The sequence below is a fragment of the Nyctereutes procyonoides genome, unplaced genomic scaffold (genome assembly GCF_905146905.1).
Source record: "Nyctereutes procyonoides isolate TBG_1078 unplaced genomic scaffold, NYPRO_anot_genome, whole genome shotgun sequence".
Classification (NCBI taxonomy): domain Eukaryota; kingdom Metazoa; phylum Chordata; class Mammalia; order Carnivora; family Canidae; genus Nyctereutes; species Nyctereutes procyonoides.
Genome location: NW_026575131.1, coordinates 47,444,858 through 47,468,851, shown reverse-complemented (window position 1 = coordinate 47,468,851; position 23,994 = coordinate 47,444,858). Strand labels below are relative to the sequence as shown.

The 23,994-nt window shown below is 38.5% G+C and overlaps 1 pseudogene; it reads left to right on the top strand.

Annotated features, from left to right (window-relative positions):
• The first annotated feature begins 17,768 nt into the window (after positions 1 to 17,768).
• Positions 17,769 to 18,615, top strand: LOC129522175 (olfactory receptor-like protein OLF4; annotated as a pseudogene).
• Positions 18,616 to 23,994: the final 5,379 nt, after the last annotated feature.

The window sequence follows — 23,994 nt, the reverse complement described above, 5'->3', positions numbered from 1 at the left end:
GCCCTGCCCATTTTTAACTGGGATATTGGGGGGGTTATGTTGAGTTGTAGGAGTTCCTTAAGTTTTTTTAGATATTAACCCCTTATCAGATATATCATGTGTAATATCTTCTCCCATTCATTAAGTTGTCTTTTTGTGTTATTGATTATTTCCTTTATGGTGTAAAGGCTTTTAATTTTAATGTTATGCCAATAGTTTATTTTTGCTTTTGTTTCTCTAACCTTGGGAGACTTATCTAGAAAAATCTTGCTGTCTGAAGTCAGAGAAATTACTGCCTGTGCTCTCTTCAAGGACTGTTACATTTAGGTCTTTAATTCATTTTGAGTTTATTTTTGTGTATGTAATTAGAGCATGGTGCAATTCCATTTTTTACATGTAGTGTCCAATTTACCCAGCACCACTTCATGAAAAGAGTGCCTTTTCCTCATACTCTTGCTCTTTTGTCATAGATTAATTCACCATATAATCATGGTTTATATCTGGGGTCACTAATCTTTTCCATTGGCTTTTGTATATATTTATGTGCCAGTACCATACTATTTTGATTACTACAGCTTTGTAGTATATCTTGAAATATGATGTTGTGATACTTCCAACTCTATTCTTCTTTCTCAGAATTGCTTTGGCCATTCAGGGTCTTCCATGGTTCAATACAAGTTTTAGTATTAGTTGTTCTAGTTTTGTGAAAACCACTATTGGCATTTTGCTAGAGATTGATTTAAGTACGTAGATTGATTTGGGTAATATGGACATTTTCACAATATTAATTCTCCCAATCCATGAATGCTGTATATCCTTTCATTTGTTCATATCATCTTCAATTTCTTTCACCATTGTTTTCTATTTTTGGAGTATAGGTCTTTCACCTTTTTGGTTAAATTTATTTGTATGTATTTTATTGGTTTTGGTGCAATTGTAATGGTGTTTCTAATTTTTTTCTGATATTTCATTGTTAGTGTGTAGAAATGTCACTGATTTTGTAACTTGCACTTTACTGAAATTATTTGTTATTTCTAGTAGTTTCTTGATAGAATCTTTAGTATTTTCTATACATAATACCATGTCATCAACAGTGACAGTAATTTTTTCTTTCCCAATAAAGATGCCCCTTGTTTCTTTTTCTTGTCTGATTTCTGTGGCTAGGACTTCCAGTACTAAGTTGAATAAAAGCAGTGAGAGTGGACATGTTTGTCTTGCTCCTGACATTAGGAAAAAGCTCCGTTTTTCACTATTGAGCACCCTTTAATGCTCATCACCCAGTTACCCCAACCTCCACCCGCCTCCCCTTCAATAACCCAGTTTGTTTCCCAGAGTTAAAAGGCTCTCATGATTTGTCTCCTCTCTGATTTTTTATCAATAGTTTCTCCTTCCCTTCCCATATTGTTCTCTGCACTATCTCTTATATTCCACATATGGGTGAAACTATATCATAATTGTTTTTTTCTGATTGCCATATCTCACTTAGCATTATATCCTCCAGTTTTATCTACATCAATGTAAGCAGTAGGTATTCAACCTTTCTGGTGACTGAGTGATATACCACTGGATATATATACTATATCTTCTTTATACATTCATCTGCCGAAGGATATCTCAGCTCCTTCCACAGTTTGGTTAATGTGGACATTGCTGCTATGAACACTGGAGTGCGGATGACCCTTTGTTTCACTACATCTGTATCATTCAGGTAGTGCAATTTTGCTGGGACATAGGGTAGCTCTATTTTTAACTTCTTGAGGAACCTCCATACTGTTTTCTTTTTTTTAATTTTTTTTATTTATTTACGATAGTCATACAGAGAGAGAGAGAGGCAGAGACACAGGCAGAGGGAGAAGCAGGCTCCATGCACCGGGAGCCTGACGTGGGATTCGATCCCGGGTCTCCAGGATTGCGCCCTGGGCCAAAGGCAGGCGCCAAACCACTGCGCCACCCAGGGATCCCTCCATACTGTTTTCTACAGTGGCTGTACCAGCTTGCATTCCCACCAACAGTGAAAGAGGGTCCCCCTTTCTCCACATCCTCACCAACATTTGTTGTTTCCTGTCTTGTTAATTTTAGCTATTCTGACTGGTGTGAGGTGCTATCTCATAGTGGTTTGATTTGTATTTCCCTAGTGACAAGTGATGTGGAGTATTTTTTCATATGCCTGTTGGACATGTGTAGGTCTTCTTTGGATAAATGTCTGTTCATGTCTTTTGCCCATTTCTTGAATGGATTATTTATTTTTGGATGTTCAGTTTGATGCATTCTTTATAGATCTTAGATACTAGCCCCTTATCTGATGTCATTTGAAAATATCTTCTACCATTCCATAGGTTGCCTTTTAGTTCTGTTAACTGTTCCCATTACTGTATAGAAGCTTTTGTTTTGATGAAAACCCAATAGTTTATTTTTGCTTTTTTCCCCTTGCCTTTAGAGACATGTTTGCAAGAAGTTGCTGTAGCCAACGTCAAAAATGTTGCTGACTATGTTCTCTAATAGGATTTTGATGGATTCCTATCTCACATATAGGTCTTTCATCCATTTTGAGTTTATCTCTATGTATTTTCTAAAGGAATGGTCTAGTTTCATTCTTCTGCATGTAGTTGTCCACTTTTCCCAACACCATTTATTAAAGAGACTGTTTTTCTTCCAGTGGATATTCTTTCCTGCTTTGTCAAAGATGAGTTGACCATAGAGTTGAGGGTCCATTTCTGGGTTCTCTATTCTGTTCCATTGATCTATTGTCTGTTTTTGTGCCAGTACCATACTGTCTTGATGATCACAGCTTTGTACTATAGCTTGAAATCAAGAGCTGTGATGTCCTCGGCTTTGGTTTTCTTTTTCAACATTCGTCTGATATTTGGGGTCTTTTTTGGTTCCATAGAAATCTTGGGATTATTTCTTCCAACTTTGTGAAAAATGTCTATGGTATTTTGATAGGCATTGCATTGAATGTGTAGATTTCTCTGGGTACCATAGATATTTCCACAATATTTATTCTTCCAGTGCGTGAGGATGGAATGTTTTTCCATCTCTTTGTGTCTTCCTCAATTTCTTTCATAAGTGTTCTGTAGGTTTTAGAGCACAGGTTGTTTACTTCTTCAGTTAAGTGTATTCCAAGATATCTTATGGTTTTGGGTGCAATTGTAAATGGTATTTATTCCTTAATTTCTCTTTCTTCAGTCTCATTGTTAGTATATAGAAATGGAACTTATTTCTGTGCATTTATTTTGTATCTGGCCACATTGCTGAATTGCTGTATGAGTTTTAGCAATTTTGAAGTGGAGTCAAAGAACCAGCTCCTAGTTTCATTCATCTTTTCTACTGTTCTTCTTTCTATTTCAGTGAGTTTTGCCCTAATCTTTATTATTTCTCTTCATCAGCTTGGTTTAGGCATTATTTGCTGTTCTTTCTCAGGCTCCATTAGGTGGAAGGTATTTGAAATTTTTCTAATTTTTGGAGAGAGGGCTGTATTGAAATGTACTTCCCTCTTAAGATTGCCTTTGCTGTATACCAAAGGCTTTCCAAAGGCTTTGGACAATTCTGCTTTCATTTTTGTGAGTTTGTGTAAATCTTTAATTCTCCATTCATCTCCTGGTTGAGCCATTCGTTATTTAGTAGGATGCTCTTTTACCTCCAAGTGTTTGAGTTCCTTCCAAATTTCCTTTTGTGATTGAGTTCAAGTTTCAAAGAATTGTGGTCTGAAAATACTCAGAGAATAATCACAATCTTTTGATATTGACTGAGACCTATTTATGAACCAGGATGTGGTCTACCCTGGAGAATGTCCCATGTGCAGTTGAGAAGAATGTGTATTCTGTTTCTTTTGATTTGAGGTCCATCTGGTGTGATGTGTCATTCAAGGCCTTTGTTTCTTTGTTGATCTTCTGCTTAGATTATCTGTCCATTGCTATGAGTGGTGTGTTGAAGTCCCCTACTATGAATGTATTTTTATCTCTGTGTTTCTTTACTTTGGTTATTAATTGGTTGATATAATTGGCTGTTCCCCAATTAGGAGCATAAATATTTATAACTTTTAGATCTTCTTTTGCATATACACTTTATGTATGCTATAGTGTCCCTCTTCATCTCTTACTACAGTCTTTGGTTTGAAATCTAATTTATTCAATATGAGGATTGCTACCACAGCTTTCTTTTGAGATCCATTTGCATGGTAAATAGTTTTCCATCCCCTCATTTTCAGTCTTCAGGTGACTTTAGGTCTAAAATGAGTCTTTTGTAGACAGCATATGGATGAGTCTTGTTTTTTTAACCAATCTGATACCTTGTGTCTTTTGACTGAAGCATTAAGCCCATTTACATTCATAGTAACTATTGAAAGATATGTATTTAATGCCATTGTATTACTTATAAAGTCCCTGTTTCTGTAGATTGTTTCTTTCTGGTTTACATTACTCTTGGGCTCCCTCTTTGCTTACAGAATATTCCTAAATATTTCTTGCAAGGTTGGCTTCATGCTCACATATTCTTTCAGTTTCTGTCTTCCTTGGAAGCTCTTTATCTCTCCTTCCATTCTGAATGAAAGTCTTGCTGGATAAAGTATTCTTGGCTATGATGGGATGAGCACTGGGAGTTATACTATATGTTGGCAAATTGAATTTAAATTTTTTAAAAATGTAAAAAAAATTAAATGTATTTTTTTATTTTTTATTGGAGTTCAATTTGCCAACATATAGCATAACACCCAGTGCTCATCCCGCCAAGTGCCCCCCTCAGTGTCCACCACCCAGTCACCCCAACCCCCCGTCCACTTCCCCTTCCATTACCCCTTGTTCATTTCCCAGAGTTAGCTGTCTCTCAGTGACCTGTCTCTCAGAGTTTTGTCACCCACACTGATATTTTCACTCATTTTCTCTCCTTTCTCTTTATTCCCTTTCACTAATTTTTATATCCCCCAAATGAATGAGACCATATAATGTTTGTCCTTTTCCAATTGACTTATTTCACTCAACATAAATGTATTTTAAAAAGTATTCTTGGCTACAGGTTTTTCTCATTTAGTATCCTAAATATATCATACCAGCCCTTTCTGGCCTGCCAGGTCTCTATGGATAGGTCCACTGTCAGTCTAATATTCCTATACCTGTAGGTTAAGAACTTCTTGTCTCAAGCTGCTTTTCTCTTTATCTCTGGAATTTGCAAGCTTCACTAGTATATGTCAGGGTGTTGATCTATTTTTACTGATTTTGGGAGGGATCCCCTCTACCTCTTGGCTATGAATGCCTATTTCCTTCCCCAGATTAGGGAAGTTCTCAGTTAATATTTGCTTAAATAGGCCTTCTGGCTCTCTGTCTCTTTCTCTTCATTCTCAGGCATTCCAATAAATATGATGGAGGTTCTTTTCATAGCATCAGTAATTTTTCAGAGCCCTTCCTCATAGACCATTGGTTATCTCTTTTTTCCTCAGCTTCCTTCCTTTCCATCAACTTGTCTCTGCCACTTATTCTCTCTTCTACCTCATTTACCCTAGCTGTTGGAGCATCCAATTTATACTGCATCTCACTTACATCATTTTTAATATTAGTCTGATTATTTTTTAGGGTTTTATTTATTTATTCATGAGAGACACATTTCATGGTTTGCATTTCATGGTAAACTGAGCTGAGAGCCCCCTCCCACCCTCTCTGATTTAAACCAGTTTCCCTGCTCCAATGTTTGGGCATCCTGTAGGTTCAAGCACCCCTATTCTTTCTGTGACTCTGGGAATCTTGAGACCTCACTGTCCCATCTGGGATCCTGCCCCACTTCACTATCAAGCACCTTTCAGGCAGGGAAGTCTTTCACTACAGCAGATTATAAAGGTACAAATTTTGAGCTCCAGGGCTGTAACACTGTCCAGTAGCCGGCTTATGCAGGATCCGTACCACCACCATTTATCTTCTTATATATCCTTTCTGTATCTCTTCTCTGTACTCCTACCATACAAAAAGTGGTCACGTTTCTATTTGTATAATTCCAGCCATTCTTTTCTTACATCTCAGGTTGCATTCATAGGTATTCAGGATGATTTGATAGTTATCTAGCTTAACTAAGGTACCAGATGAAACAAGAATCCCTACTCTTCTTCCATCTTGCCTCTTCCCAATCTGCTCTGATCCTTATTATTTCCTTCTTCTACTCACAATGGACTTAGTTTATTCTTTAGGAAAGAATACTTTGAAAATAAAATCAGTACCTGATAGTGATTTAGAGCAGGTATATCAAATATTGCTTAATTTAATTTCATTGGTCCTATATCCATATAGACACTGTGCTCTCTTTCTAGTTAGGAGGTATATCTACCTGGTTGATGTGAATAAGCTATACCAGTGCTCTAGATCCTACCCACAGCCTGCTCCACTACACTTTTTCCTTTCAGCTATATAACTAATATATAATTACATTTAATATTTTTATTTAACAAACTGCACCTACTCAAAGTGTATATTTTGACACCTGTGATTAACACAGCATAACTTAAAGAGTTGTTGGTTGAATCACTATGTTGTAAAGGAAACTAATGTAACATTGTGTGTCAACTAAACTTCAAAAAAATAAATAAATAAAGTTGCATTTTGCTGCATTCAAAGAGTTGTACAAAATTTGGAGCATATTTAGAATTATTCCATTTCTATGTGATTCTAGAAAGTGTACAATATGCTTAACTACTTTGTTCTGTAACTTATTAAAATTTAATGCCCTTGAGCCTTAATTTTCTTATTTCTGAAGATAACATAGGATAATAAAGGTAATTTCAGGGGTAATATGTGGGGAACACAAAATTGGGTGGTCATTTTTTTTTAGATCCCTAAGAAATTGTTCAATGGTGAGAGGTATGATATGTGTGTGTGTTTATATTCATTTTTGTCTCAAGTAAACATGGGTGCTCATATGCACACACACAGACTCATTATCTGTGTGTGATCTTTCATGACACAGTAAACTTGAGAGAAAATGGGAGAGGATAAGAATGAAAAGAATGAACATTTGGGTTAATGTGAAAGTAAAACCTTATCTTGATGAAATCCCAATAGTTCATTTTGCTTTTCTTTCTCTTGCCTTCATGGATGAATCTTGCAAGAAGTTACTGTGGCCAAGTTCTAAAAGAGTGTTGCCTGTGTTCTCCTCTAGGATTTTGATGGACTTTTGTCTCACATTAAGACCTTTGTCCTTATCCTGACTATTTTTAAAACATAGTTTTATTGGACTTTGAAAATGCCATCTTGTTTCTTTCTGGCTTCTATTGTTTCTGAGAACGGTCAGCTACTAATCTTACTGGGGTTCCCTTGTTCATGATGAGTCATTTTTCTCTAACTGCTTTCAAGATTTTGTTGCCTTTGGTGGATGGAACTGGAGGCTATTATGCTGAGTGAAGTAAGTCAATCAGAGAAGGACAAGCATATGGTTTCACTCATATGGGGAATATAAAAAATAGTGAAAGGGACTATAGGGGAAAGGAGAGAAAATGAGTGGGAAAAATCAGAGAGGGTGACAAAACATGAGAGACTCCTGACTCTGAGAAGCGAACAAGGGGTAGTGGAAGGGGAGGTAGGCAGGGGGATGAGGTGATTGGGTGACAGGCACTGAGGGGGGCACTTGATGGGATGAGCACAAAGCAATCGAACTCCAATAAAAAATATTAAAAAAAAAAAAGACCTTTCAGGGATCCCTGGGTGGCGCAGCGGTTTGGTGCCTGCCTTTGGCCCAGGGCGCGATCCTGGAGACAGGGGATGGAATCCTGCATCGGGCTCCCGATGCATGGAGTCTGCTTCTCCCTCTGCCTGTGTCTCTGCCTCTCTATCTCTCTCTCTCTCTGTGTGCGACTATCACAAATAAATAAAAAATTAAAAAATTAAAAAAAAATTTAAGACCTTTCACCCATTTTGAGTTTATCTTTGTGTATGGTGCAAGAGAGTGGTCTAGTTTCATTCTTCTGTACGTGGCTGTCCAATTTTCCCAGCACCATTTATTGAAGAGACTGTCTTTTTTCCAGTGGATAGTCTTTCCTCCTTTGTCGAATATTAGTTGACCATAAAGTTGGGGGTCCACTTCTGGATTCTCTATTCGGTTCCATTGCTCTATGTGTCTGTTTCTGTGACAGTACCACACTGTCCTGATGACCACAGCTCTGTAGTATAACTTGAAATTTGGAACTGTGATGCCCCCAGCTATGGTTTTCTTTATTGAATATTCCCCCGGCTATTCAGGGTCTTTTCTGATTCCACACAAATCTTCAGATGATTTGTTCCAACTCTGAAGAAAGTCCATGGTATTTTGATAGGGATTGCATTAAACATGTAAATTGCCCTGGAGCCTTGGTGTCCATCGAAAGATGAATGGATAAAGAAGATGTGGTCTATGTATACAATGGAATATTACTCGGCTATTAGAAATGACAAATACTATAGTTTTTAGGGTATAGATCCTTTATCTCTTTGGTTAGGTTTATTCCTAAGTATCTTATGCTTTTGGGTGCAATTGTAAATGGGATTGACTCCTTAATTTCTCTTTCTTCAGTCTCATTGTTAGTGTATAGAAATGCCACTGATTTCTGGGCATTGATTTTGTATCCTGCCACGCTACCAAATTGCTGTATGAGTTCTAGCAATCTTGGGGTGGAGGCTTTTGGGTTTTCTATGTGGAGTATCATGTCATCAGCGAAGAGGGAGAGTTTGACTTCTTCTTTGCCAATTTGAATGCCTTTAATTTCTTTTTGTTGTCTGATTACTGAGGCTAGGACTTCCAATACTATGTTGAATAGCAGTGGTGAGAGTGGACATCCCTGTCTTGTTCCTGATCTTAGGGGAAAGGCTCCCAGTGCTTCCCCATTGAGAATGATATTTGCTGTGGGCTTTTCGTAGATGGCTTTTAAGATGTTGAGGAATGTTCCCTCTATCCCTACACTCTGAAGAGTTTTGATCAGGAATGGATGCTGTATTTTGTCAAATGCTTTCTCTGCATCTAATGAGAGGATCATATGGTTCTTGGTTTTTCTCTTGCTGATAGGATGAATCACATTGATTGTTTTACGAGTGTTGAACCAGCCTTGTGTCCTGGGAATAAATCCTACTTGGTCATGGTGAATAATTTTCTTAATGTGTTGTTGGATCCTATTGGCTAGTATCTTGTTGAGAATTTTTGCATCCATGTTCATCAGGGATATTGGTCTATAATTCTCCTTTTTGGTGGGGTCTTTGTCTGGTTTTGGAATTAAGGTGATGCTGGCCTCATAGAATGAATTTGGAAGTACTCCATCTCTTTCTATCTTTCCAAACAGCTTTAGTAGAATAGGTATGGTTTCTTCTTTAAACATTTGATAGAATTCCCCAGGGAAGCCATCTGGCCCTGGACTTTTGTGTCTTGGGAGGTTTTGGATGACTGCTTCAATTTCCTCCCTGGTTATTGGCCTGTTCAGGTTTTCTATTTCTTCCTGTTCCAGTTTTGTGTTAGTAGTGATCTCTCCTTTCTCATTCATGATTTTATTAATTTGAGTCTTCTCTCTCTTCTTTTTAATAAGGCTGGCTAATGGTTTATCTATCTGATTAATTATTTCAAAGAACCAACTCCTGGTTTTGTTGATCTGTTCCACAGTTCTGGTCTCGATTTCATTGAGTTCTGCTCGAATCATTATTAACTCTCTTCTTCTGCTGGGTGTAAGATCTGCCCCCAAAGATACAGATGCAATGAAATACTGGGTTACCTGCAACCCGATGTTTATAGCGGCAATGTCCACAATAGCCAAACTGTGGAAGGAGCCTCGGTGTCCATCGAAAGATGAATGGATAAAGAAGATGTGGTTTATGTATACAATGGAATATTACTCAGCCATTAGAAATGACAAATACCCACCATTTGCTTCAACGTGGATGGAACTGGAGGGTATTATGCTGAGTGAAATAAGTCAATCGGAGGACAAACATTATATGGTTTCATTCATTTGGGAAATATAAAAAATAGTGAAAGGGAATAAAAGGGAAGGGAGAAGAAATGTGTGGGAAATATCAAAAAGGGAGACAGAACATGAAGACTCCTAACTCTGGGAAATGAACAAGGGGTGGTGGAAGGGGAGGAGGGTGGGGGGCAGGGGTGACTGGGTGACAGGCACTGAGGTGGGCACTTTACGGGATGAGCACTAGGTGTTATTCTATATGTTGGCAAATTGAACACCAATAAAGAATAAATTTATAAAAAGAAAAAGAAATGACAAGTACCCACCATTTGCTTTGACATGGATGGAACTGGAGGGTATTATGCTGAGTGAAATAAGTCAATCGGAGAAGGGCAAACATTATATGGTATCATTCATTTGGGGATTATAAAAGATAGTGAAAGGGAATAAAGGGGAAAGGAGAGAAAATGAGTGGGAAATAACAGAAAGGGAGACAGAACATGAGAGACTCCTAACTCTGGCAAAGGAACTAGGGGTGGTGTAACGGGCAGTGGACGGGGGGGGGGGGGGTGGTGACTGGATGACGGGCACTGAGGCGGACACTTGATGGAATGAGCACTGGGTATTATTCTATATGTTGGCAAATTAAACACCAATAAAAAATAAATTTAAAAAAACCTCTAACTTCTCTGTTAGGTAATTGCTAAAAATTTCAAATTGCCGAGCCTCTTTCCTTATTCCTGAAGGCTATGAAATGTTCAACATAATTTCATATATCATAAGTAAAGAATGAAATCTGTGGAAATTAATTTTTTACTCCAAAGAAAACATTCAAGAGTAGTGATGATAGAAAGAAGGAATGTTGAGTCAACGTGATATAAAAGGATGCAGAAATATAGACATAAAACTGTAAATTATAACGGATGACTTTATTTTGGACCATGAGTTCCTTTCCTATGTCACTGCCTGAAAGGCCTCAGAGTCAGACCACACTCACATTTAAGCTGGGAGGAATTTGCCAAACCAAATGATGCAGAAGAATATCGCCAAATAGATTTGATTTTTTTTCTACTTAATATGGGGTCTTTTAAAAAATATTTTATTTAAGAGGGCACAGAAAGAGAAAGTATAAGCAGAAAGAGAGGTAGAGGAAGAAGGAGAAGCAGACTCCCTGCTGAGCAAGGAGTTGGATGTGGGGCACCTGAGCCAAAGGCAGATGCTTATTCAACTGAGCCAGCCAGGTGCCCCTTAATGTGGCTTCTTTCATTGCAATTGCCCTTATCCAAAGGAAGCTATGAGTAATTGGAAGGCTTAAACTAAATTTCCTCAAATAATTTTATTGACTATGCCCATATGAGATTCCTCATGCTGCTATAAAGTAACCCCATATTAGTTGCTTAAAACAGACATATACATGCCCTTATAGCTCTGGAGAAGAAACTTGGAAGGACTCTCATCAGGCTAATAACAATATGTCTGCAAGGTTGAGTACTTTCTAGAGGCTCATGAGAAAATCCGTTTCCTTTCCAATTCCAGGCTCTATTGCTGGATGCCTGCATTCCTGGGTTGATGGCTCTGCCTCCGCCTTCAGAGCCAACAGCATAGCATTTCCCATCACTCTCCAACACTTTCATCTCCCTCTTGAACATCCAGAGGACTGTTATGATTAACTTCATCCCACCTGGACAATCATATCTTTAAAAAAAGATTTTATTTATTTATTCATGAGAGACACAGAGAGAGAGAGAGGCAGAGACATAGGCAGAGGGAGAAGCAGGCTCCATGCAGGAAGCCCAATGTGGGACTCGATCCTGGGACTCCAGGATCATGCCCTGGGCTGAAGGGCTCACGCCCAACCACTGAGCCACCCAGGCGTCCCCTGGACAATCATATTTAATCTCTTATCTTAATGGCAGCTGATTAGCAATCCTGTTCAATGTGCTACCTGAATCCTTCTTTGCTATAACAAATAACACATTAAAGACTGGATAATATGACATGGACATATTTGGGAAGGCCTTATTCTGGCTACTACAAAATCTTTTCCATAAATGTATTATTTTGGTTACATATGAAAGCAATAAACACAGACTTTACACAGCCTGAAGAATGAGTGAATACACAATTCCTTCAAAATTTCATGCACTGACAATATTTGGTGCAGAAGACTTAAACTTATCTCTAACACAGGATCACAGCCTTGCTAATCAAAGAATGGTCCACACGCCAGGACCCACACATCAACATCTCCTGGGAGCTTGTGAGAAATGCTAAATCTCTGGGCCACTCAGGACCTGTGATCAGATTCTGCATTTGTAGTGGAATCCATGTGGATTCACAAGCACATAGATGCTGGTCTAGGTGGGTTTTGCACCTTTGATGGTTGACATGTGTGGCAGGATAGAACTTGAGGGGTGCTTTTGGATTGGATTATAGGTGTTCAGCAATATCCCTTCAGACATTCTCAGACATCCTCAGGGGCAAATTCATTTCTGTTTGAGAACCACTGTCCCAGAGCTTGAGAACTAGTAGCATCCTGACAGAATGACACTCAAGGCCCACCACAAACTCAGATATTAAATGTGGACAAATCAGTAGACAGAGACAAGAACCATGTCTACAATGTAGATTGGAGTTCATAATATACTTTCTCAGGGATGAGATGTTTATAAAAATTAAATCAAACAATCCCTATGAGATGTTACACTCAAGTTAGAGTACATAAAAAGATCTAAACACGTGTTATAATTATCAACTATTTTATGACAAAGGAATAAGTGACAGCTCTTGTATAAACTAAGAAATTCTTAACTGTTATGGCAAACGTGTCTTGAACCAATGTGTGTGGTGCCCAAGGTTTATTATCAGAATAACCTACTTCAAATGAACTAGGGGTGGTGGAAGGGGAGGAGGGCGGGGGGTGGGGGTGAATGGGTGACGGGCACGGAGGGGGACACTTGACGGGATGAGCACTGGGTGTTATTCTGTATGTTGGTAAATTGAACACCAATAAAAATTAATTTATAAAAAAAAAAAAAAAAAAGAATAACCTACTTCTTCATCTTCTTTAAAAGAAGAATAGACTGCCAGGAGATAGCAGGGCTGGGTCCCCACCACATGTCAATGCTTTGAGGATAAAGAGACCTAATCCAGGTGAGTTCCTGGGTCTTAGACTTGGAGACAATTTTACCTCAGAGATGAGATAAGGTGCTAGAAGATTCACACTTCAGGAAGGGGGCAAGGTGAGGCAAAAGGACATTAAAAAAAAACTGGTTTCACATGACCTCTAACCTAGTCATTTGGGAACTGAAATTCATTAGAAAAATATCCTTCCTAAAAAAGAAAAGAAAAGAAAAGACAAAAAGAAAAGAAAAGAAAAATATCCTTCCTGTCCAGAGGACTTTTCCACTTGGGAATCGTGTGCTTAGAGGTTGGAGTCACAAGAGGTAAGTGCACCTGTTGAGCAGACACAAGGAGCTGTAAATATCTCCTCATCTCTAGTCCTTCAGTTTCTGCAACGTTGGACAGAAAGGGCTATGCTTCTTGTCTCTTTGTTCCAAATCCTACTTCTGACTGGGGGACAATGCTTTACTCCTTCCTGCTGCCTTGGCTGAAGACAGAGCTTTAGTCCCTATCATCTACTGTCCATGGAGGAAGTCAGACTTCTACAAGGTGACCTTTCTGTTAGACATCCAGCCAGGTAAGCCCAACACATCAGTGGGCTGTGGATGACAGGGTCAGAGAGAATGGAAGCCAAAAACATTGACCCATCTTCATCTGAGAGCCAATTCAACTTAGCCCAGAACCAGTGATCTGTGTTTGGTGGTTTGCTTGAGGGTCAGAGAGAATGGAAGCCAAAAACATTGACCCATCTTCATCTGAGAGCCAATTCAACTTAGCCCAGAACCAGTGATCACTATGTTTGTTGGTTTGCTTGATTAAGTACTTAATGTATTAAAACAGTGCAAGTATCAGTTTCACAGAGGGAAAGCTTCTCACATTTTTGAAAGTCTGTGATACTCTTTATCATTAAACTTCTATTATAGCAATGCTAGAAAAGGTATGCTGAGATTGTTAAACTGAATGTGTGGAACTAATCAGTTGTGATTTTGTCCCCTGGGCGTTATTGATCACTTGTCTGGAGCCAGTTTTGCCTGCCACACTGGAGAGGGGTTGGTGGAGACCAGGGATGCTCTTAACACCCTATCATGCACAGAACACACCCCACCCCAGGGCAGCCTCTGGCCAGAATGTCCTTGGTGCAGAGACAGAGAAATTTTGAGTTAAAGACTATCAGTATTTGGAACACAGAAGCCTTCAGGTTCTACCTTCAACCTTGTAACACTTACTGTCCTGCCAGAAAATTCAGGTAACCCATTGGCGACAAGTTTAAAAGTTCCAACCACAAAGAATGTAAAAGCTCTGTAAGTTTCTTCAGCAGGCTGCTGAGTGAAAGAGACATTTCTTCTTAAATTATCCCTCAGGTTCAGCAAACCTCATATATTTGATGGCCATTCTGATTGGCCTTTATAATTATATGCCCATATGTTGTTCTCTTTTTTTTTGTTGTTGTTATTTTAAAGTTTTACTTGAATTCCTGTTTGTTAACACAGTATAATATTAGTTTCAGGTGTACAAGATAGTGATTCATCCGTTAGATACAATGCCTGGTACTCATCTCCGGTGCCCTCCGTCATCCCCATCCCCCATTTCCCCATCCCCCACTCACCTTCCTCTAGTATTTATTAGTTTCTCCTCTATATTTATTTTTTATTTTTTTATTTTTTTAATAATAAATTTATTTTTATTGGTGTTCAATTTGCCAACATACAGAATAACACCCAGTGCCCATCCCATCAAGTGCCCCCCTCAGTGCCCATCACCCATTCACCCCTACCCCCCGCCCTCCTCCCCTTCCACCACCCCCAGTTCGTTTCTCAGAGTCGGAGTCTTTATGTTTTGTCTCCCTTTCTGATACCTTCTCTTTTATTTTTAAAATATCACCATTTCAAATGATTTCCTCAGATAATTGTTTCTCAATTGACTATTGGAACATATTTTGACCATAAATACTTTACATTTTATGTAAATATGTCTACCTACCTACTTCTGAGTTTCTTGCTTTATTTTTTTAAATAAATTAATTTTTATTGGTGTTCAATTTACCAACATACAGAATAACACCCAGTGCTCATCCCGTCAAGTGTCCCCCTCAGTGCCCATCACCCATTCACCCCCACCCCCCGCCCTCCTCCCCTTCCACCACCCCTAGTTCGTTTCCCAGAGTTAGGAGTCTTTATGTTCTGTCTCCCTTTCTGAGATTTCATATTCTTTCAGACAGATACCGCTTTAAATCATCATTTATTTAGCAATTGAACCTTTTCCAGTGAAATTGAAATACAACCTTGCCATATGGTCAATGTCTTTATACATTGAAACCTAATTTCTAATTCATTTAACAAATAAAAACTGAGCATTCTAGAAACATTATATATTATATCCTTTTGTGTCTAGGATTTTTACAATTTAATTATTGATCCATGTCGATGTCATTAAAGCTTGCTATTTTATATGCTTTTTCAGTTCATTTTGGTTTTTCATACAATTTTGCCTGGGACAGCTGTTTTGAAACTACAGATTTTACATTTTAACCTGGTTTTGTGATCCCCTCACTCTTTTCATTCTATACCTTTTCATATTTATAGGATTTATATACTAAATACATATATTCACATAACTTGGTGAAAAAAAAGTAAAAAGCTAAAGTCCCTGCACTTTTGAATCATGTATCATAAGAGTGAGGACAGAGAACAATGAAATAAATGTATGTGTGATATGATGTCTGCAGATAGAATGATATGAAGCAAATTATTGAGTACAAAAGGATATAATTGTCACGGAGCAGACAGGATTTATAGAGCATGAGCTGGAGATGCCATTATATATTAGATGAAATCCAGAATGAGGATTAAAGTGTGTCCCATGGGTTTGTCAAAGGAGAGATCAATATTCAAAGCCCAAGAATATTAATGAAAAGATGGCACATAAGAGAAAGGAGAAAGGAGCTAACCTCATCCCCTATCATACAACATAGAGATGAACCGGCCAAATAATGATGAAGGAGGTAGAGGAGGTATAAGTCTTCTGTGCTTGATATAAAAATGCCCACCTTTTGTTGAATTGTGTATATTTTCTTTTGTGAAGTGTTGCTTTATCCTTTTGCTCATTTGAGGGGGCATTTATATACATTATAAATAATTATATATATCTTAATATTATAATAATAAATGTATTACTATATATCTTAATATATATATATATATTCTTTTTCCTTAGGAGGCTTAAGAATTGGAATTTATGTATTTTGCAGGGGAAAGATCACTGACTTGACCTACTTGGGTTGGATCCATTCCTGCCATCACCAGGATGGCAGAGGCTGAGAAAGACAGGGGAATAACACAACACAGGAGGCCACAGTGTCCTGTGGGTGTGTGACTTGTGGAGTGTGAGAAGTCCCCACATAAGGGTGCCAGGACTCATAAATCCCAAGATGACACAATACAGGGGCCAGGACTCAATCAAGGGAGGCCACTAAGAAGAGGATCTGGTTCAATTCCTGGGATACCTTTGCACAATATGATGAACACAGTGGGAGAGGCAGTGTGGACAGATAAGTCCCTGTGCCTTGAGGTTTCAGAGGGAACAGAGAAGCTACTTCTCTCCTCAGCATATCTGACTGTGTCTCTCCTCAGTCTCCCTCCTGCTCCTTCCCCTTGCAGCACTGGCTGTGCTTCTTCAACTTGAACATTAGAGACAAATACCTTCCTCGGGGCCTTTGCACTGGCCACTCCCTCTGCTGAGAACACACTTCTCCAAAAATCCTTCATCTACCTCCTTCTCTAACTTGAGGTCTATGAGCCAAGTCACATCGTTTGCAGAATTGGCCTCCGTACCCATGAAATAGCATGCTCTATTCACTCTCTGCTTTATCCCTCTTTTTCTTTTTCTTTTTTTTTTTTACAAAAATAAATTTTTTATTGGAGTTCAATTTGCCAACATATAGCATTACACCCAGTGCTCATACCGCCAAGTGCCCCCCTCAGGGCCCATCGCCTAGTCACCCCAACCCCCCGCCCACCTCCCTTTCCACTACCCCTTGTTCGTTTCCAAGAGTTAGGTGTCTCTCAAATTTTGTCACCCTCACTGATATTTTCACTCATTTTCTCTTCTTTTCCCTTTATTCCCTTTCACTAATTTTTATATTCTCCAAATGAATGAGACCATACAATGTTTGTCCTTCTCCGATTGACTTACTTCACTCAGCATAATACCCTCCAGTTCCATCCACGTTGAAGCAAATGGTGGGTATTTGTCGTTTCTAATGGCTGAATAAAATTCCATTCTTCATACCACCTTCCACCATATGAAATGTTTATTTTTTATTTGCTAAAGTATTCTTTCTCCATTATCAAATGATAGGGATTTGTTCTTTAGCACCCTATACTCCTTGCCTAGACAATGCCTAAATCATGGCCAGCACTCAATTTATATATCTGAAATTTGAAATAATTTTTATTAAAACTATAGAATATGTGACCTTTTGCAACATAAGTGATTGGAACAAAACTTCATAACTATGGTAGTAAAGAATCCCCTGGTGTGGACATTATCCTTGCACAAAATACTAAAATATTTAGACTACAAAATTAAAAAGGAGGCTATTCAAATCTGTGAGTAATACAAATATGTGAAAATTAATCATGCTATTTGCTTCTGTCTTTGAAGTCACCTCTACCACATAAAACCAAGCAACAATACACAAATTTCAGAGTTTTTTCTTCTGGGTTTTTCAGAGGAACCAGAACTTCAGCCCTTCATTTTTAGCCTTTTCCTTTCCATGTGCCTGATCACTGTGATTGAGAACCTGCTCATTATCCTGGCTGTGAGCTCCAACCCCCACCTCCACACCCCCAATATTTCTTCCTCACCAACCTGTCCTTTGTAGACATCTGTTCTACCTCCACCACCATCCTGAAGATGCTAATGAATATACAAACAGAGAGCAAAGTCATAACCTATGCAGGATGCCTCACACAGATTTATTTTTTCATACTGTTTGCCGTGTTGGATGTCTTTCTCCTGAGTGTGATGGCCTACGACCAGTATGTGGCCATCTGCCATCCCCTGCACTACACAGTCATCATGAACCCCCAGCTTTGTGGACTGCTGGTTCTGGTGTCCTGGATCATATGTATCCTCAATTCCTTGTTACAAAGTTTAATGATGTTGTGGCTTTCCTTCTGTACACAGGTGGAAATCCCTCACTTTTTCTGTGAACTCAATGAGATAGTCAAACTTGCCTGTTCTGACACTTTTCTTAATAACTTGGTGATGTATTTTGCAGCTCTCCTGCTGGGTGGGGGTCCTTTTGCTGGGATAATTTACTCTTATTCTAAGATTGTTTCCTCCATACGTGGAATTTCATCAGCTCGGGGCAAGTATAAAGCATTTTCCACCTGTGCGTCTCACCTCTCAGTTGTCTCCTTATTTTATTGTACAATGCTTGGTATATACCTTAGCTCTGCTGCTACCCAGAGCTCCCACGCAAGTGCAGTAGCCTCGGTGATGTACACCATGGTCACACCCATGCTGAACCCCTTCTCTATAGCCTGAGAAACAAAGACATAAAGAGAGCTCTGAAAGCATTCTTTGCGAAGGAAACTCTACATGGCCAATTGTGGTAGGACTGAACAATTGCCTACAATTGCTTAATCTCAGTTAACTGAGAAAATTTTATCAATACATGTTTGTATTCAAATCCTAATGCTAATGTAAAATGATTATGTTACACATTTATGCTCTTACAGTTTGGGGTGGCAGATTCTGAAATCATTTTCATTGAGCTAAAAAGATGTTCACAAGGCTTGAATAATTATGTAAGTAACAGGGGAGAATCTATTTACTTATCTATTCCAAGCTTATAAAATAGTGCAAAAAATCTAAATATCTTTCTTATCTTTAACAAATGTTTTACAATGAGGGACCAAATGAAAGCTCTTAATTATGCAAGTATGAAATTCTCAATAGTTTGGCAAATGTGTCATGAAGCTGAGGTATGTCTTGCTCAAGGTTTATATCAACAAAGTTAGTTCTCCTTGTTGAAAAGGAAAACAGCAGTATTCTGTTGGTGGCAGGGTTGTATGCTCACCACAAGTCAACATTTTGGAGACCTGAGAGATCTAATCCAGAAGGATTTCTCAGTACTAGACTTTGTGGAAAAGTTAGTCAGGGTTGGGATATGGTGCTGAGAGGTCCAAACTCTGGGAACAGCAGAGATCCTAAGGAAGCAGTAATTCACTTGGATTCATTTGGTTATAACCTGGTCTATTGGGAACACACAATCTCCAGGAAAACTTTCCTTTGTGTCTACCAGTGTCCCACAGGGAAATCATGCACTTAGAGGTTGGAGGAGCAGGAGGGAAACTGCCTCATGAATAGAGGAAGCTCTAAATATCCTGGGTGGCAGCCCCTCTGCCTGTGCCACCATGGGCTGGATGGGACCTAGTTGTTGCCTCTCGAGTCCTAAGCTTGTCTGAGAGACTAACACTAGCCTCTTTCCTGCTGTCTTGTGTGGGGACAGAGTTTAGTCACCATCATTCCCACCCAGGAGGAATTCAGACTGCCACACGGAGACTTCATCAGAGTTCCCATGCAGGTGAGTCCCAGAGCCCAGCAAGTCCTCCAGGAAAGGGTCAGAGACAATCCAAGCCAGGCGTATCGACATGAAGTCAGCTGACAGCCACCAGCCTAGCCCAAAACCAGAGATTTCTATGCTCATTTGCTTGCTGATGAGTTGGTTAATGGATTCACTGATGATTTTAAGGAAAGAAGTGGATGTAGAGCTAGCAGCACATGGGTGATTGTTGACAATGAAGTAAGGGGGTGTGAGGCATAAAGTACTTCCAATAAAAGTAGCACACAACCAGTGAGTTTAGCAATTAAAGGGAGTAGAAATATTAGGGATGGAGGGATGACCAGTGAAATCAGATGAAAATCTCTTTTTCATCTTTAAAAAGGGGCTTATTGGACTCTGTTTCCATACTGATGAGAAAAACCTAGACCGATTCATGGCTTGCAGATAAAGGTAATTCATGAGATACACCTTTTCACACCATCCCCATTACTTAGGGTATTCACACAAAAACAATTATCTGACAGGTGAAAGCTATGCTAAGGAGCATTGATTGCAATGATTTCATTACCAGGAAGCTGAATATTTGTAGATTAGTTATTCATTGGTTTTCTCTATTATACATTGTCTCTATCAGGTCTTTGCATTTGTACAGTGGGTCCAGGGAGGTATTATTTTCATTTTTTATTGCATTTTTTTCAAACAACGAATTAGAAGAAGGTTTTGTTTTTGTTTTACCAACTTTGCTGTTTGCATTGAGTTCTATTGTGTATGTGTAAATATATATGTAGGAAATTGTGTTTATTAGTACTATGGGCTCAAGTCTGTCACTTGGTTAAATAGTGTTCTCTACATTGGATTTTTTAAAATAAATTTATGTTTTATTGGTGTTCAATTTGCCAACATATAGAATAACACCCAGTGCTCATCCCATCAAGCGCCCACCTCAGTGCCCGTCACCCAGTCACCCCCACCCCCTCCCACCTCCCCTTCCATCACCCCTAGTTCGTTTCCCAGAGTTAGGAGTTGTCCATGTTCTGTCTCCCTTTCTGATATTTCCCACTCATTTTTTCTCCTTTCCCCTTTATTCCCTTTCATTATTTTTTTATATTCCCCAAATGAATGAGACCATATAATGTTTGTCCTTCTCAGATTGTCTTATTTCACTCAGCATAATACCATTTTTATTTCATTATCTTCACTTTAAAATTGAGTTGTCACTAATATTCTTCACTTGCCAATCCTTGTGATAAACATAAAAATAAATTGTATTTTGTACATTGAGTGCTAATAAATCATCTCTATACATATTTCTCACTTGTTTTCACATCTCTGTCATTCCCTGTGGGCCCTTTTGGCTCTTTGTGATGAAATCTATTTCCAAAAGTTACATCATCTTTGACCATCATCTCTTCTTTACATTTGACTGAAATCACCTTTACCTTCCATAAACATATTTGAATCAATATACCTTTATGTAAGAAAAACATTATCACTTAGAAATTATTTCCTCCTCAGTTGTAAATGTCATTCTCTCATGTTCCTTTATTCCAAGTCTTTGGTCATTAAATAAGGAATTAGCAACCCATCTTGATAACACTCAATTATTCTTTTATGGCTTTATATACATCAGTTTTAGATTTTCATATACTTTGATTTCACACAGTTGTTTTGAAACCACTATACTTGACCTAATTTCATTCATCCTGACAATCTCTCTTCCTTATGTTCTTAGTGCTTTTCAAATCAACACAGATGATGCACATATACACATTCACACACCATACAAACAGATGAGTAGTATCCTGTATTCATCATGAATGCTCTTTAAGCTCTGATGAAGTCTTATTTTCTACCTGTTTCCATTCTTCCTTCTTACTCAGTAATACCTCATGCACCTCCCTCAGTCAACTAGGGTAGTTCTGAGTCTTTATTTCAACATCTGCATAATATTTCACAATATGGTTGTGCCACTCACACTTTGAAAGTGTTTTCTTTCTCAATACCTTGCTATTATAAAAATCCTACAAAAATATTTGGAGATTGTTATGTTAAAAATCTGGTTCTCTACCAGAGGAGATCTTGTTCCCCAGGAGACACTGAACAATTTGGAGTCATATGAGAGTTATCAGGAGAGGCCAGGGATGGTCTAAACATAGCTACTGAGCCTAGGACACACACCACTACAGAGAACAGACTGGACCAGAATGTCAATAGTACTGAGATTGAGAATCCATGAACTGAAGAATATGTGTATTTTCATACTTATTCCTATCTTTAGGTTGTTTTCCCAACATTGTAGCAGTTTACATTTCTGCCAACAAAATTAGAGAAATTTATTTTGCTACCTGTTTAAACATCCAACCCAATCAGCATGAGAGATCTTTATACCATCCCATAAGCTGATGGGTGTGTAAGAGATTTCTTTTTTCCCTGTGTTGTTATTTTATATTTTATTTAAATTCAATTTGACACCATAACACCTAGTGCTCATCTCATCATGTGCCCTCCATAATGCCCATCAATCATTTATCCCGTCCCCCCACCCACTTCCCCTTCTGGAACCCTTCATTTTTCCCTCAGAGTTAGGAGTTTCTCATGGTTTGTCTTCCTCTCTAAATTTCCCCCATTCAATTTCCCTCCTTTCCCTTATTGTCCCTTTCACTATTCCACATATGAGTAAAACCATGTGATAATGGTATTTCTCTGATTGACTTATTTCACTCAGCATACCTTCTAACATATGGACCAAAATACACTCAGAACCAAGTGGAGTGTCGTGTTGGGCCACACTGTGAAATTGTATTCTCTCTTCCTTCCCATTCTGCCCCCTTCTTTTTTCTTATTGTTTTGTTTTTGTTTTTGGTCTCTTTATATGTTTTTTTATTTTTTTATTGGAGTTAGATTTGCCTACATATAGTGTAGCACCCAGTGCTCATCCCATCAAGTGCTCTCCTCAGTGCTCATCACTCAGTCACCCCATACCCTTGCCCAACTCCACTTCCACTACCCCTTGTTCATTTTCCAGAGTTAGGAGTCTCTCATGCTTTGTCACCCTCTCTGATTTTTGTCTTCTTGTTTTTGTTTTTGCAGTTGTGTTGTTTCTCTATATAAGTTTTGCTTGTTCATATAAATTGTAATTTATCACCCTCTAGTATACAGACCAAAATACACTCAGAACCAGGAGGATCACCATCTTGGTCAACTCTGTGAGACTATATTCTCTTTCCCCCACCACTTCCTCCTAACTTCTTTAAAGTTTTTACTATTTTTTAATTTGTTTTTCACTTTTATGGTCTTTTCCTTTCTTTCTTTTTTTTAATTTTTTGGTCCCTGACCTCTTCGTAATTGTCTAGGATGTATTTTATTTAGTTCATGGTTGGTATTTTTGACTCTGCTCACTCATACAATAATACTTCACTGGAAAAAATGACTAGAAGGAAGAATTCACCAGAAAAGAAAGAACCAGAAGTAATACTCTCTTCAACAGATCTAATGTATATGGCTTTAAGTAATATGTCAGAGATGGAATTCAGGATTACAATTATAAAATTACTGGTGACTCATGATCAAAGCAAAAAAGAGTCTAGAGGTTCTCTTACTGCAGAATTGAGATCTAATCAGGCCTAAATTAGAAATACTGTAACTGATGCAGTCTAAACTTGGTGCTCTGACAGCTAGGGTTAATGAGTCAGAGGAGAGAGTGAATGACATGGAATACAAGTTGTTGGGGGAAAAAGGAAGCTGAGGAAAAGAGAGGAAAACAACTAAAATCCCATGAGGAGAGACTGCAGGAACTAAGTGATAGTTTGAGAAAGAATAATATTCATTTTATTGGGATTCCAGAGGATGTGGAGAGAGAGGACCAGAAAGTATGTTTGAACAAACGATGACTGAGAACTTTCCTAATCTGGAGAAGGAAACAGGCATTCATATCCAAGAGGTAGAGAAGACCCCCCAAAATAGACAAAACCCAATCAACACCCCAACATATAATAGTGACGCTTACAAATTTCAGAGATACAGAGAAAATCCTAAAAGCAGCTCAAGACAAGAGAGCTGCTAATTTATATGGAAGAAATATCAGATTAACAGCAGACCTATCCACAGAGACCTGTCAGGCCAGAAAGAGCTGGCAGGATATATTCAGGGTACTAAATGAGAAAAACATGCAGCCAAAAATACTATATTCAGCAAGGCTGTCATTCAGAATGGAAGGAGAGATAAAGAGCTTCTAGTATAGGCAGAAATTGAAAGAATATGTGACCACCTGTAAGAAATATTAAGGGGGACCCTGTAAGCAAAGAGGGATCCCTAGGAAACAATCTGCAGAAACAGGGAGTGTATAGATGATACTATGTCACTAAACCCATATCTTTCAATAGTTACTCTGAACGTGAATGGGCTAAATGATCCAATAAAAAACACAGGA